Source organism: Adiantum capillus-veneris, chromosome 24 (assembly GCF_014529385.1).
Source record: "Adiantum capillus-veneris isolate H3 chromosome 24, ASM1452938v2, whole genome shotgun sequence".
In the NCBI taxonomy this organism is placed as follows: domain Eukaryota; kingdom Viridiplantae; phylum Streptophyta; class Polypodiopsida; order Polypodiales; family Pteridaceae; genus Adiantum; species Adiantum capillus-veneris.
In genome coordinates, this window is record NC_140954.1 from 123,300,517 (window position 1) to 123,312,753 (window position 12,237).

A 12,237-nucleotide genomic window follows, 5' to 3' on the forward strand; every position below is an offset into this window, starting at 1 on the left:
AAAGGAGATTTTCTTAGCATAACCATTTTCTTGAAAATCTTTGTCTAATGTAACATAAAGACTCAACAAGAAAACTTATTTCTAACATTCCCAAATTACACAAAAAAAATTCAAATCAAATAAGAAATAGAACACCAAAGGCATTGAAACTAGTCCCAAAGTTGTGTAATTTTCTCATTTCATCTAAAATGGTGTTCTTACATATGTCTATGACACAAGGGAGTTACAACCATAATGAACCTCCCCACCCCATGACTATAGAGACATTGTGTGTGTATAGTGGTAGCAAACATTGAGTCAGCTACATCATTTACCAAAACCAAGAAGTGTGTTACTTACGAGGGGAGAACAACCTATTCCTCTTCAAAGAGGACATGATCTTTTGGCTATCCAGGGGGTAGAAATGGATATTATGATGCTCGTAAAAGATTATTATATTCATTAAGACTTTCTCGATACTGAGCGCGTCAACCAAGAGTCGATGCACACCCTAGCCATAGACACTTGTGCCTTAAAGACTCAAACTAGGTTCCATGTTGAGGATGGCTACAATGTAATCCCCATACAACTGATCTCCTTTGTTGAGTATCCAGTAGAGCTAGAAATGGAAGAAAATTTGAAAAATCGTGCTTGATTACCCAAGTTGGAAAAAAGGGACGTATCCTCTAGTGGCTCTGGAATCTCTTCTGGCTTCGCCGACATTTCAATTGAAGAGTTGAGCTTAGGCATTGGGGTCACCCAGAGGAAGCAACTCTTTATGATTGGATTCTTGCCCAATGAAAATTATCGTCTCGAGGAGCTTAAAAAATGCAAACAAAAATGAACAATCTCAGAAGGCATAAAAAGACGAAAACAAAGTTCAATGAAAGCAGGAAATGGGCTACAAAACAGATGGACATATATGCACAACCAAAACTAAAGATGATCCTAAGGTGAAGAATGACGTAAAGGGTTGTCAAGGGGAGTTGGCCTAGTGGTAAAGGTGAGGGGCTCTAAGTGCACCCACTATGGTTCAACCTCTGAGACATGTGGGTCTGAGTGAGTGGGGCCAATCTCATAAAACTAGTCGAAGCAAACTTTCAAAGCTTCGAATGGCTTGAAAAAAACAATGACAAGGGCTCCCAAAAATATATATCAACAACTAAAAGAAGAAATACATGGACATACCATATTGGCATAACTTAAAGTAAATGCTATTACTTCCCAAGATCCCCCTAGTAATTAGTGTGTGCATTAAAATAATGCATACACACTAATTAGTTTGTGTAAAGAACACATTAAGTAGTGTATGTAAACACACTATTAGTGTGTGTAATCATGCACTAATTAGTGTGTGTAATAACACACTAATTAGTGTCTGCACATACTAATGCATAGCTTAAATTAACATATTCATGTGTGTGCATATGTGTGTTTCTACCTCTGTGTGTGTGTGTGTGTGTGTGTGTGTGTGTGTGTGTGTGTGTGTGTGTGTGTGTGTGTGTGCGCGTATGAGTGCATGCATGTGCATGTGTGAGTTTGTGTATGCATATGTGTGTTTGTGTTTATATGCATGTGTATGTGTATTTGCATGCGTGTTAACTTGTGCGTGTGTATGCATGTGTGTGTGTATGTGTGTGTATGCGTGTGTATGAGTGTATGCATGTGTGTGTATGCGTGTGTATGCATGTGTGTGTATGCGTGTGTATGAGTGTGTAAAAATCAAGAAACATAACAAGAAAACTTACATGGAATTGAAGAGCTTGTTGGGAGAGGGTAGGAGAGTATAGATGGAAGAGCAGAGATGGTGGAGAGTAGAAGAGTAGGTAGCAAGGGTGTAAGAGCTCAAGGTTGTGAGGTTCTTGTTTTCGGCTTCTGTGAAGAAGACGATGAAATTTGAAAATTAGGGTTTTGAACTTAGCGGGGCACGCGGGTGCCCCTATTTATAAAAAAATTTGAAAAAACTTTTGCCGCGCCTATTACCGCGATCATTACCGCAACAGTTATCGCAGCTATTACCACGCCTATTACCGCACCGCAATTTCGCTGCAACCTGAGAGAAGGCCACGTTCTGACATTATGACCTTTGATTTTTAATATCTTTTGGTACTATGTTTTTGATGAAATGTATATAAAATCTAATGATTCTTAGTACTTTGAAAATGACATTGCTACCTAAAAGTTTTGATTACCATGCATGTTAATTTATTTTTTTTAGTTTTTACTAATATTTTATTAACCTTTTTTTGTAATTTGATTTTAATTAGTGTATGAATTTATTAATGTAGGTTGCTTGGGATGATTTTGGCCCATCCACTGAACCGGATAGATCACGGTGGTTGGCCGAGCGATTACCATGCCCATGCGTGCGGTGCAAATGTGCCATTTCTCACCTTCGACGAATATTCTTGAGTCATGTACAGAAGATTATGGACTATGGGACGATCCTCGCAAGCGTGCACAGATGGAAACAAACGATCCGCAAATTGTAGCGGCTATTGACATCACCCCTCATTGGCGTGTGGTTGGTGGAGGAGGGGAAAGGAGGGTGGAAGAGCGCATGTGCCACGAATCCATTAGAGAGGGAGGAAGCACATGAAATCAGCCAACTGCTACTCCCTCTATGAGTGACCACATCCCATCTCCTTACCTGGATGCAGAAGACGACCATTTGCATAGAACGGTTGAGGATCTCCTTGCATGAGAGGAGGAGCATGAACCAGAGTGTGCATACGAAGAAGCTTCCGAAAGAACGAGGAGTGAGCTACTTGATTCGACGCACACTACACTATACGAGAGATGCTCCTAGTCCATTTTAAGGGCATCTCTTGAAGTCCTTAACCTGCAGGTGATGCTTGGATGGAGCAATGCTAGTGTCAACGCACTTTTGAGGTATGTATACAGATTGTGAAGGATGCTTGTGGAATGCATAAATTAGCTTTTAATGTAATTTCTTCTTGTGATAGGCTGCTAGGAAAGATGTTGCCAGCAGGCAATCACATGCCAGCGAATAGATGAAAAGCACGTGAAGTGGTGACAAGATTAGGGATGTATTATGATCGCATTCATGCTTGCGTGAACGATTGTGTGCTCTTTCGTAATGAGCATGCCGATTGTGACACACGTCCATCGTGCGGGGAGCCTAGGTTCAAAGAAGGAATGCAGAGCAACAGAATTCCACGTAAAGTTTTGAGGCATTTTCCACTCATTCCTCGCATCCAACACATGTTTAGATCGAAGGGTACGAGCGAGCTTTTGAGTTGGCATGCAAAAAATCGCTCCACATATGGTATTATGAGAGTGCCAGCTGACTCACCAGCGTGGAAGCACATAGAGGACACATGGCCAGAGTTCAGGGATGAGCCTCGTCACTTAAGGATTGGGTTAGCTAGTGATGCAGTGAATCCATTTGGGCACCGCTCTACTTCGTGGAACACTTGGCTGGTGGTGGTTGTGAACTACAATATTCCTCCTTGGGAGGCAACAAAAAAGGGAAACATTTTACTATCACTTCTCATTCCAGGAAGCACAAGGTAAAAAACATGGATGTATATCTGCAGCCTCTTATTGAAGAGCTTCAAGATCTATGGAGAGGCATAGATGTCATTGACATTTCACAGCCACCACGAGACCGCAAAGCCGTCATCAAGTGCATCCTCATGTGGACCATGCATGATTACCCAAGATTTGGAGAGGTATCTGGTAAGTATGCACATGTTAAGTGTACTCTTTGATTTAGGTTTATCATCTCATGTGTAACATTTGTTTACCTCTTGGTAGGACTGTCAACATCTAGACATAGTGTGTGTCTAACTTGTGGCCCTTCCCTTGTGACAGAGAGACCTCCTCTTCTTGGGAAGGTGATCTATCCCAACAACCATCGCTTCCTGCCTCCTTCACATCGTAGATATGCTCCCCCTATCAATGGAGTGAAGCTGTTCCATTGGAACATGGCTGATTGGGCGAAGCATTGGGAGGAGCATCACCGTACCTCACCCCCTCCCAATGGGCTGCCAAGGGGTATGTCGAGGTACTCTATCTTCTTGTGGCTCCTCTATTGGGCTTCATTGAAAATTCAGCACTTGTTGGACCCTATGCATGTGTTCAAAAATGTTGGGCAAGCTATATGGGATCACATAATTGGCAAGAAGGATCCATTGGGTGCTAGAGAAGATTTAAGAGCCATGAGACGTCTCCCCCCTTGAGCCACGCCCCGCATGGGGGAACGGGGAAAGATGATTCTCCCAAAATCACCATGGATACTGTCAAAGGCAGACCAAGAGCGGACAAAGCAAGTTATGGCATCCATCCGAACTCCAACGGGATATATGCGGTCACTCAAAGGTGCTTTCACAAAAACCAAAAAGGGTGGCTCCACTCAATTGTATGGATTGAAATCCCATGATTGGCATAAAATTCTTCAGGTAAGAGTAGAACAGTTTGTGGTGTCTATGTGTCCTTATATATAAGTTGACATTCACTAAGATGTTTTATTGTTTGTAGTTTGTACTTCCCATAACTATTAGTGGTTATGGAGACAATAAGGTGAAGGCTGCAATATTCAAAGTGGGTGATATTGTGAGGTAATGGTTTTTTTTTCAAGTACTATATCATGTTGTGCCATGTACAATGGAATTTTTTTTCATGTACTATATTATTTGTGCCTTGTAGATTTGTGATCTCTAAGGAGATAGAAGTGGAAGCCATACCAGTAGCCCATCAGCTAGCAGTAGAGGTAGTGTGTGCTATTGAGGATGCATTCCCACGTACAATCCTTGTTAGCCAAGTACACCTATTGTTTCACCTTGTTGAGGAGATTGCCATTTGTGGGGTGGTTCGCTCTAGATGGATGTTCTTCTTAGAGAGATTCTTGAAGACTTTAAAGGATTTTGTTAGATTGAGGTCACAACCGGAGGTATGCAAAATCAATACACTATAGATAGCATTTATACGCTATGGAGTTACTAATAAAAATATGTGGTTTTAATGTTTTCAGGCGAGCATGGCAGAAGGTTGGGTGGTGCAAGAGGCATTTGTGTATGTCTCACAGTATCTCATCACAGTGGATCCATCATTGTCTTGTGTGTGGAGTGAGGAAGAGGATCCTAGGAAGCACTCAACCATTCCCAGTGGAAAAGGCTCACTCTTGGTCATGGATAGAGAGTTTCATGCCATAGTCAACAACTACTATTTACCCTGGGGAGGTCACCTAATAAAAATGTAACCTATCACATGAGTTCAACAGAAGGGTATTTAAAGTTCTTGAAATTTACAGAAATATATATACAGAAGGGCATTATTTTTTTAAAATTTTAAAAAAAACTTACAGATTTTAAAAGAAAAGGGTACATTATATTCTTAACAAAATTCAGAGATAAGGGATTTTACAAACATGTCTTGAACGCACATGATATGGTAGGTTTACACATAGTGAACCCCCCGAGCTATTTACTCAATGCCACTATCATGACCAAATGGGTCAATATGTACTTGGAAGCCCGCACAGCTAGAGAAAGGGATAGAGATGCATGGAAGAGGTCGCATGGAGGTAGACACGCACCTCCTTTTCCTAAAGAGCTTGCAAAATATCCAGATTTGATTCAAGTAGAGTGGATCCATAATGCCATGACCAATGCCAAAGCACAAGGAGAACAAATAAGCCTTAAAGAATGGGAGTATGCGCGAGGATGTTTGCGGAAGGTGAGTGTGTATATGTTATGTATGCATGTATGCAAATCACTTTATGAAATGCGATGTAACCTCTTATGCATTGTGATTGTAGGGTCTCACTTTCAACTCCATTTGGTCCAAAGGCCGATATTTCCGCACCCGCAAGATAGATGAGCGTCGGACGACTAACGATTGTGGTGTGATGGGAAACTTTGACACAACAATAGATGAGGTCAGATATTGTGGTACTATAGAGAGAATAATCAAAGTGGATTTCAGATCTTTTCACAAATTCCTCTTTCAACTTGGTGTATCCTAGTAGTTGCGAGCAGGTAATTTAGGCTATGTGTAATCAACTTAAATTAAAAATTTAATATATGTATATCAGCTTATTGTTTCTGTGTGACATACAGGTTTTTTATGTGCCATATATATATCAAAGAAGACTTTGGTATGTCATTCCAGTCACTCCGCGGGGTAGATCTATCTTTGCAGAGACGGATATTGAGCCAGTAATTGATCCCATCATACCATCACCACAAGATGCAGAGGAAGATGTAGTTGAAGTTGAAGAAGGTTAGCCAAGCCTTACAACTAGTCATCTTGAGGAGGAAGAGGGAGAAAGCGATGATGATTCTACAGGAGGTGATGGAGAGGAGGAAGAATCTCTAAACTTGTTTATTGATTTGAATACTATGGGTCTAAATATGGACCCTAGTGCTTGTAGAGATCTTATACAAGATGAGAATTAATAAAACTCTCCATTCTTTTTTTTGGTGTATTATATGATTAATTCACAAATGTTTCGTAGTGTACTACTTATGAATAGTATTTGTAATGGTTTTGTTGTGGGTATTATGATTTATGTAGAGAATTTTTAGAGTGAAAATGACATTAAGTGAAGTGAGCATTCTGGAGAGTGTAGGAGTTGTAGTTTGTAAATACATTTTGAGTTGTATTTGATTTAAATGGTAACCCGCGAGAGAGGAGAGGGAGGGGGTCTATGGCCTTGGTGGTAATGGTCGCGGTAATATAGGCGGTAATACGAGCGGTAATACAGGCGGTAATATGCCGCATGAACAATAAATATATTTCTCTCTCCTCATTTTGAATTTCTCTCTTGTTTTGCGGTAATGGTCCGTGGTAAACACCACGATCTCTCATAGTGATAGTCCTACAGCCACACTTCTGCATCTTCAACACCTGTAAAAGTCGGAAAACCCGACCATGCCATTCTTGTTAGATCCTGCTCTTCAAACTGCGACACCGTCTTCAACTTCGCCAAGGAGCAATCAGTAGGTCCTCAGTGGGGGCACCACTGATGGGAAGGGGGAAGTGGAAACAAACCCAACACACTCTACACTACCTCTCTATAGCCCAAGGAATATCCGGCACTCCTAACCACACAGAAACTCACACACATGCACACTTTCTGCCAATCTCCAATGCACCGACTCGCCTACGAGCGCCACCGGCCATACACAATCACTTATAAACTCCAAGCATAACTGCCTTGACAACATACAACCATAATTGCTAATGCATAGCACACTCATGAAATCTACAAACACGTAAGTTCGCCGAACCTTTCTCTCCCTCTCTCTCTGCACACACACACAAAAGACCCGGAGCCAACGCTACCACGGGTGCTATGCACGAGACGACTAGTAGACGAGAAGATGGCAGCCAAATACCAAATAACTCAACAAAACCGCAAACTCACTTATGCATAGCAAAAAAAGAGAACTCTGATACAATCATGATTACTGTCAATTGTGTGCATAGGTGCAATTGGATACCCTTCCTCAGTTATTGATAACCCGTATGACCAACTTCCTTCCTCTGCGTCCCATCCGATGGCTACGACTCTGGCCTTTGGTAACTTCTTCTCCCTCCACACGCTTGGAGGCACCTCTCGGCCACTCACAATGTAGTCGGCTCCTGTAACGACCCTTGTAGAATACCTTCCACCTCCCTCATGCCTCTTGGCGGCTTACCCTACTCATGTTGTTGCCTCCTCCTCGTTGGCCTTGTTCTAACGGGCGGCCCTCCTTCTTGCCTCCTGCAGCCCCGTTTTCCAACTCTCCAAGCCCTTCAGGGGTTGCCCTTGCAACCCTGCTCTAGGCCCGCCCCCTACACCTCCTGTGGCACCTCCCTCTTGATCACTACAGGTTGCTTCTCACCAACGCTCACATTCTCCTCAAGCTCTGACAGCCATCCTTGTCGGCCCTCACCTCCTCTGTGGCCCTCAATTGCCGCCCTTTCGTTGTCCTTGGCCCTCGTTCGGTATAAAGCAGCTCGGCCCGCTATGGCCACCCCGTGATCACTTGCTCGGTCAGCCCCTGTGTGGCGCCCCTCTGGCGGCTCTTCTCTTTTTCGTATGCAACCCCTTGTTCCTCTCTTGCTTCAACCAGCCCGCCACCTATCCATGCATCGTTTTTTTCTTCAACTGAAAGCCTTAAAACCTTTGGGCTTGGCCCCCTTGCACACGCCAACTATAGTCGATTAAAAAAAAAACTTCATAAGGATCTTGTTTAGTATGGAGAATCCCGTGGCAGTCCAAGTGGGTGACAATCAATCTCGCCCACCACTCTTAGAAGAGCATGGCCGCTACTAGTGTCGGCAACCATCAAACCTCAACCATCGATTAGAATAAGTGATTGGAGCTCCTCACTAGCTGACGGTGACATCCCACCAACCTTTGACACTCCTGGGTATCCCGACCAATAGAGCTCAAAAAACACCTTTGGTCTGCTAAAATCCATATTTGACATACATACCCTGGCAAGTAGAGTCTCTTGTAGACACCTCGCTCCAGATCCCATATCATAAACTCTATGGCATTTGCATCCAGCATCCCTTGCCTCATGTCCAACCTTGTGATATAAGCATTTGATCCTGACACCTGTGATAGGAAGAAACACTTGCAGTTTCGACTAGAGAGTGCTCCATCTAGGTATACCTGTTTCCTGACTGCATCAGATACATGTTCAATGCCCCCGTCATTTGTCTGCAAACTGCCATGCCTAGATTTCTTGCACTACCATAGGTCGACCATCTTTAGTTGTACCAACGTGCACATGGATAAAGTGTGAGCCTCTCTCCATAGCAGCTTGGTTCAAACCCCGCTCGCGTCGTTGAGTTGACTTTTTTTTACCATCATCCATCATCCCCCCCTCGCCCCTCAACCCCCTCCGTAGATCCCACCGCTTGGGGTGCCAGTTAGTTCCATGGGGTATTTCTATTTAATTCTAAAAAAATATTTTTCAATGGCATCTGGTTCAGATTCTTTCGCTCTGGGGTTAGTTTTTTTGGTGGGATCAGGTGGCAATGAATTCGAGAGGCTTCCCTCTATCAGTCAAAGCACCAGGTGGCGCCGTCCCTCGCTCGCGAAGCCTCCTTTTAAGCTTGGGTGGTGCAACCTCTCTCTCTCTCTCTCTCTCTCTCTCTCTCTCTCTCTCTCTCTCTCTCTCTCTCTCTCTCTCTCTCTCTCTCTCTCTCTCTCTCTCGTGCATGCGCGCACGCACACACACACACACACACACACCATGATGGCACTATTGTAGCATGGCTCTGTGTGTGTGTGTGTGTGTGTGTGTGTGTGTGTGTGTGTGTGTGTGTGTGTGTGTGCACGTTGCAGGTCTGAGACGAGCAAGAAGGGTTGAAGGAGGGAGCACTGGGGAGGTGAAGGGGGGAGAAAGTCTCTCTCTCTCTCTCTCTCTCTCTCTCTCTCTCTCTCTCTCTCTCTCTCTCTCTCTCTCTCTCTCTCTCTCTCTCTCTCTCTCTCTCTCTCTCTCTCTCTCTCTCTCTGTGTGTGTGTGTGTGTGTGTGTGTGTGTGTGTGTGTGTGTTGCAGGCGACTGCAATTTTTGTGTGCCATCCAATTCTACAGGGCTGGGGGTTGGGGGTGGAAGGAGGTGAGATAGAGAAAGGGCCGCTGCATATGCAGGGTTGTGGCCAGCAAGGTTTGGAAGAGGGGGGGGGGGGCTGACATGGAAAATGGGAGGGCGAGGAATTTACTAGGGTAATTAGTGTAAGTAAAGACACACCAATTAGTGTTTGCACCTGTTAAACTTAACACATTTTAATATCGACATTGGTGACCTAAACTTAACACTTACTTGCAAAATCTAAACTTAACACACACTAATTAGTGTGTGATTAGTGTGTGCATTGGTCAATGTGATTGGCCAATGCACACACTAATTAGTGTGTGCATTGGCCAATCACATTGACCGATGCACACACTAATTAGTGTGTGTTAACACACACTAATTAGTGTGTGCACAAGTGTGATTGGCCACTGTGCACACTAACTAGTGTGTGCATTGGTCATTGGGATTGGCAAATGGGATTGTGCACAAGTGTGATTGGCCAATGCGCACACTAACTAGTGTGTGATTAGTGTGTGCGTTGGTCAATGGGATTGGCCAATGCACACACTAATTAGTGTGTGCACAAGTGTGATTGGCCAATGCGCACACTAATTGGGCAATGCACACACTAATTAGTGTGTGCATTGCCCAATCACACTTGTGCACACACTAATTTAACTCGCACTAATTAGTGCGTGATTGGGCAATGCACACACACTAATCACACACTAATTAGTGTGTGTTAAATTAGTGTGTGCACATTGGCCAATGTATATACTAATTAGTGTGTGTTAACACACACTAATGAGTGTGTGATTAGTGTGTGCATTGGCCAATGCACACACTAATTAGTGTTAACACACACTATTAGTGTGTGATTAGTGTGTGCATTGGCCGGTCACACAAGCCAATGCACACACTAATTAGTTTAGGTGATTAGTGTGTGCATTGGCCAATCACACAAGCCAATGCACACACTAATTAGTGTGTGATTAGTGTGTGCATTGGCCAATTACACAAGCCAATGCACATACTAATTATTGACATGTACACACACTAATTAGTGTGTGCACAAATCAATTACACAAGCCAATGCACACACTAATTAGTGTATGTTAACACACACTAATTAGTCTGTGCACAAGTCAATTACACAAGCCAATGCACACGCTAATTAGTGTGTGTTCATGTCAATTACACACTAATTAGTGTGTGTACATGTCAATTATACACACTAATTATGTTAAATTAAACACTAATCAACACAAAAACATAAACATACCTCCATGATTAAGTCGTAGGTGACGTATTAGGCCCCAATGGTGGCCGTCCAAGTGATCGCACAATCGGTCACACTAATCATAAACACAATAATCTCTTATTAGCCAATACACACACTAATATCTTATTAGCACTCAAGGCTTTGCAAGGTTCTTTATAGGTTGTAGACACACCTTGGATTCTTTCCACATTGGATTCTTTCAACATTGGATACTATAGAGAATCCAATGTTTGAAAAAAATCAATGTGTAAATTTTTTATCATATATTCCAATTTTTATTAGCGAGTTTAATTTAATCTTTATCGCAATAAATGCAGACCATGGCTTCTTCTTCCACACCACGCTTTCGTAGCATTGAGGAGTTCATGGCGGACGGATGTCATATCCCGACGCTCTCTCTGCCTATCATTCACAGTCGTCGCCTCAGCAGTCATCATCAGGGTTCGGCTGGTTTCGAGACGCTCTTGGTGGGTCCGCTGCCGTACCTATGACCAATCCAGATGTGGAGAGGGCATTGCGTCTTCGGGCTGAGTGGTTAGGTTCGCAGCAGACCCTTACGCAACGCTATTCACCGGTGCAGTTAGCAGCGTTTGGATTATCTGAGGTCTCTACTCCGACTGGTGGCACTCCGTACCTGCAGAGTTTTCCACCTACAGCTCCAGGTTTCAACTTTTCCTTCACAGGGTCCGACGCCCTTGGGTGCGACGCCACGGGCGTCCACCTATCCATCACCTATCCCACCTTCTTCCCCAGATTCACATTGGTGCTCTTCTGGCAGTCAGCGCCATGGCAGCTCGCGCTAGCGCACGGGTCGATCTCGATGAGGGAGCGGAGCTAGTTGTTGTTTTGGGGGGGGGGGGGAGTACTACAGATTCTCCTCCACAGTCACCGCTCCTTGCTCCAACAGAAGATGAGGACCATGACATGCCATGATGCATGCACCAGATGCTCGCGGGTTATACTACCAGGTTCATAGAGGAGGTATGGTGGATCTCGGGACAGCGCAGGGCAGGAGATTCCGCACACACCTCAACCAATTAATCCACTCCACATATATCAATTTTTTTCTCAAATTTGATAATCAGGATCCCTACAACCTCACATATATAGAGACAACCATGCACGTGCGTTTCCCCAACCCTGAGGGGCAACAATTCTCAAGGCAATGGTTGCAAGATCATGTCAAAACATTTCTCAAGAACAAAAAATCTAGTGTGAGGAGAGGTGCAAAGAAGACAATGGAGTCTCCAAGGCACAGCTATCGGCCAGGAAATGTCCATGATGTGGAGTGGGAGACAGCTATGGGAGAGGAAGAGAACGAAAGGGCAACGGACGCGAGGATGTATACGTGCCAAGTTGAGGCCAGATCCCATCAGACTCCTACGCATTATGGTTCAGGAGGAGAAACAGCTTGGAAAGACAAATATGTAAG

At 43.8% G+C, this 12,237-nt stretch overlaps 1 pseudogene; it reads left to right on the forward strand.

Moving 5' to 3' along the window:
• Positions 1-8,642: 8,642 nt before the first annotated feature.
• LOC147427069 (uncharacterized) overlaps positions 8,643-12,237 on the forward strand; it is a 151,039-nt pseudogene continuing 147,444 nt past the window's right edge.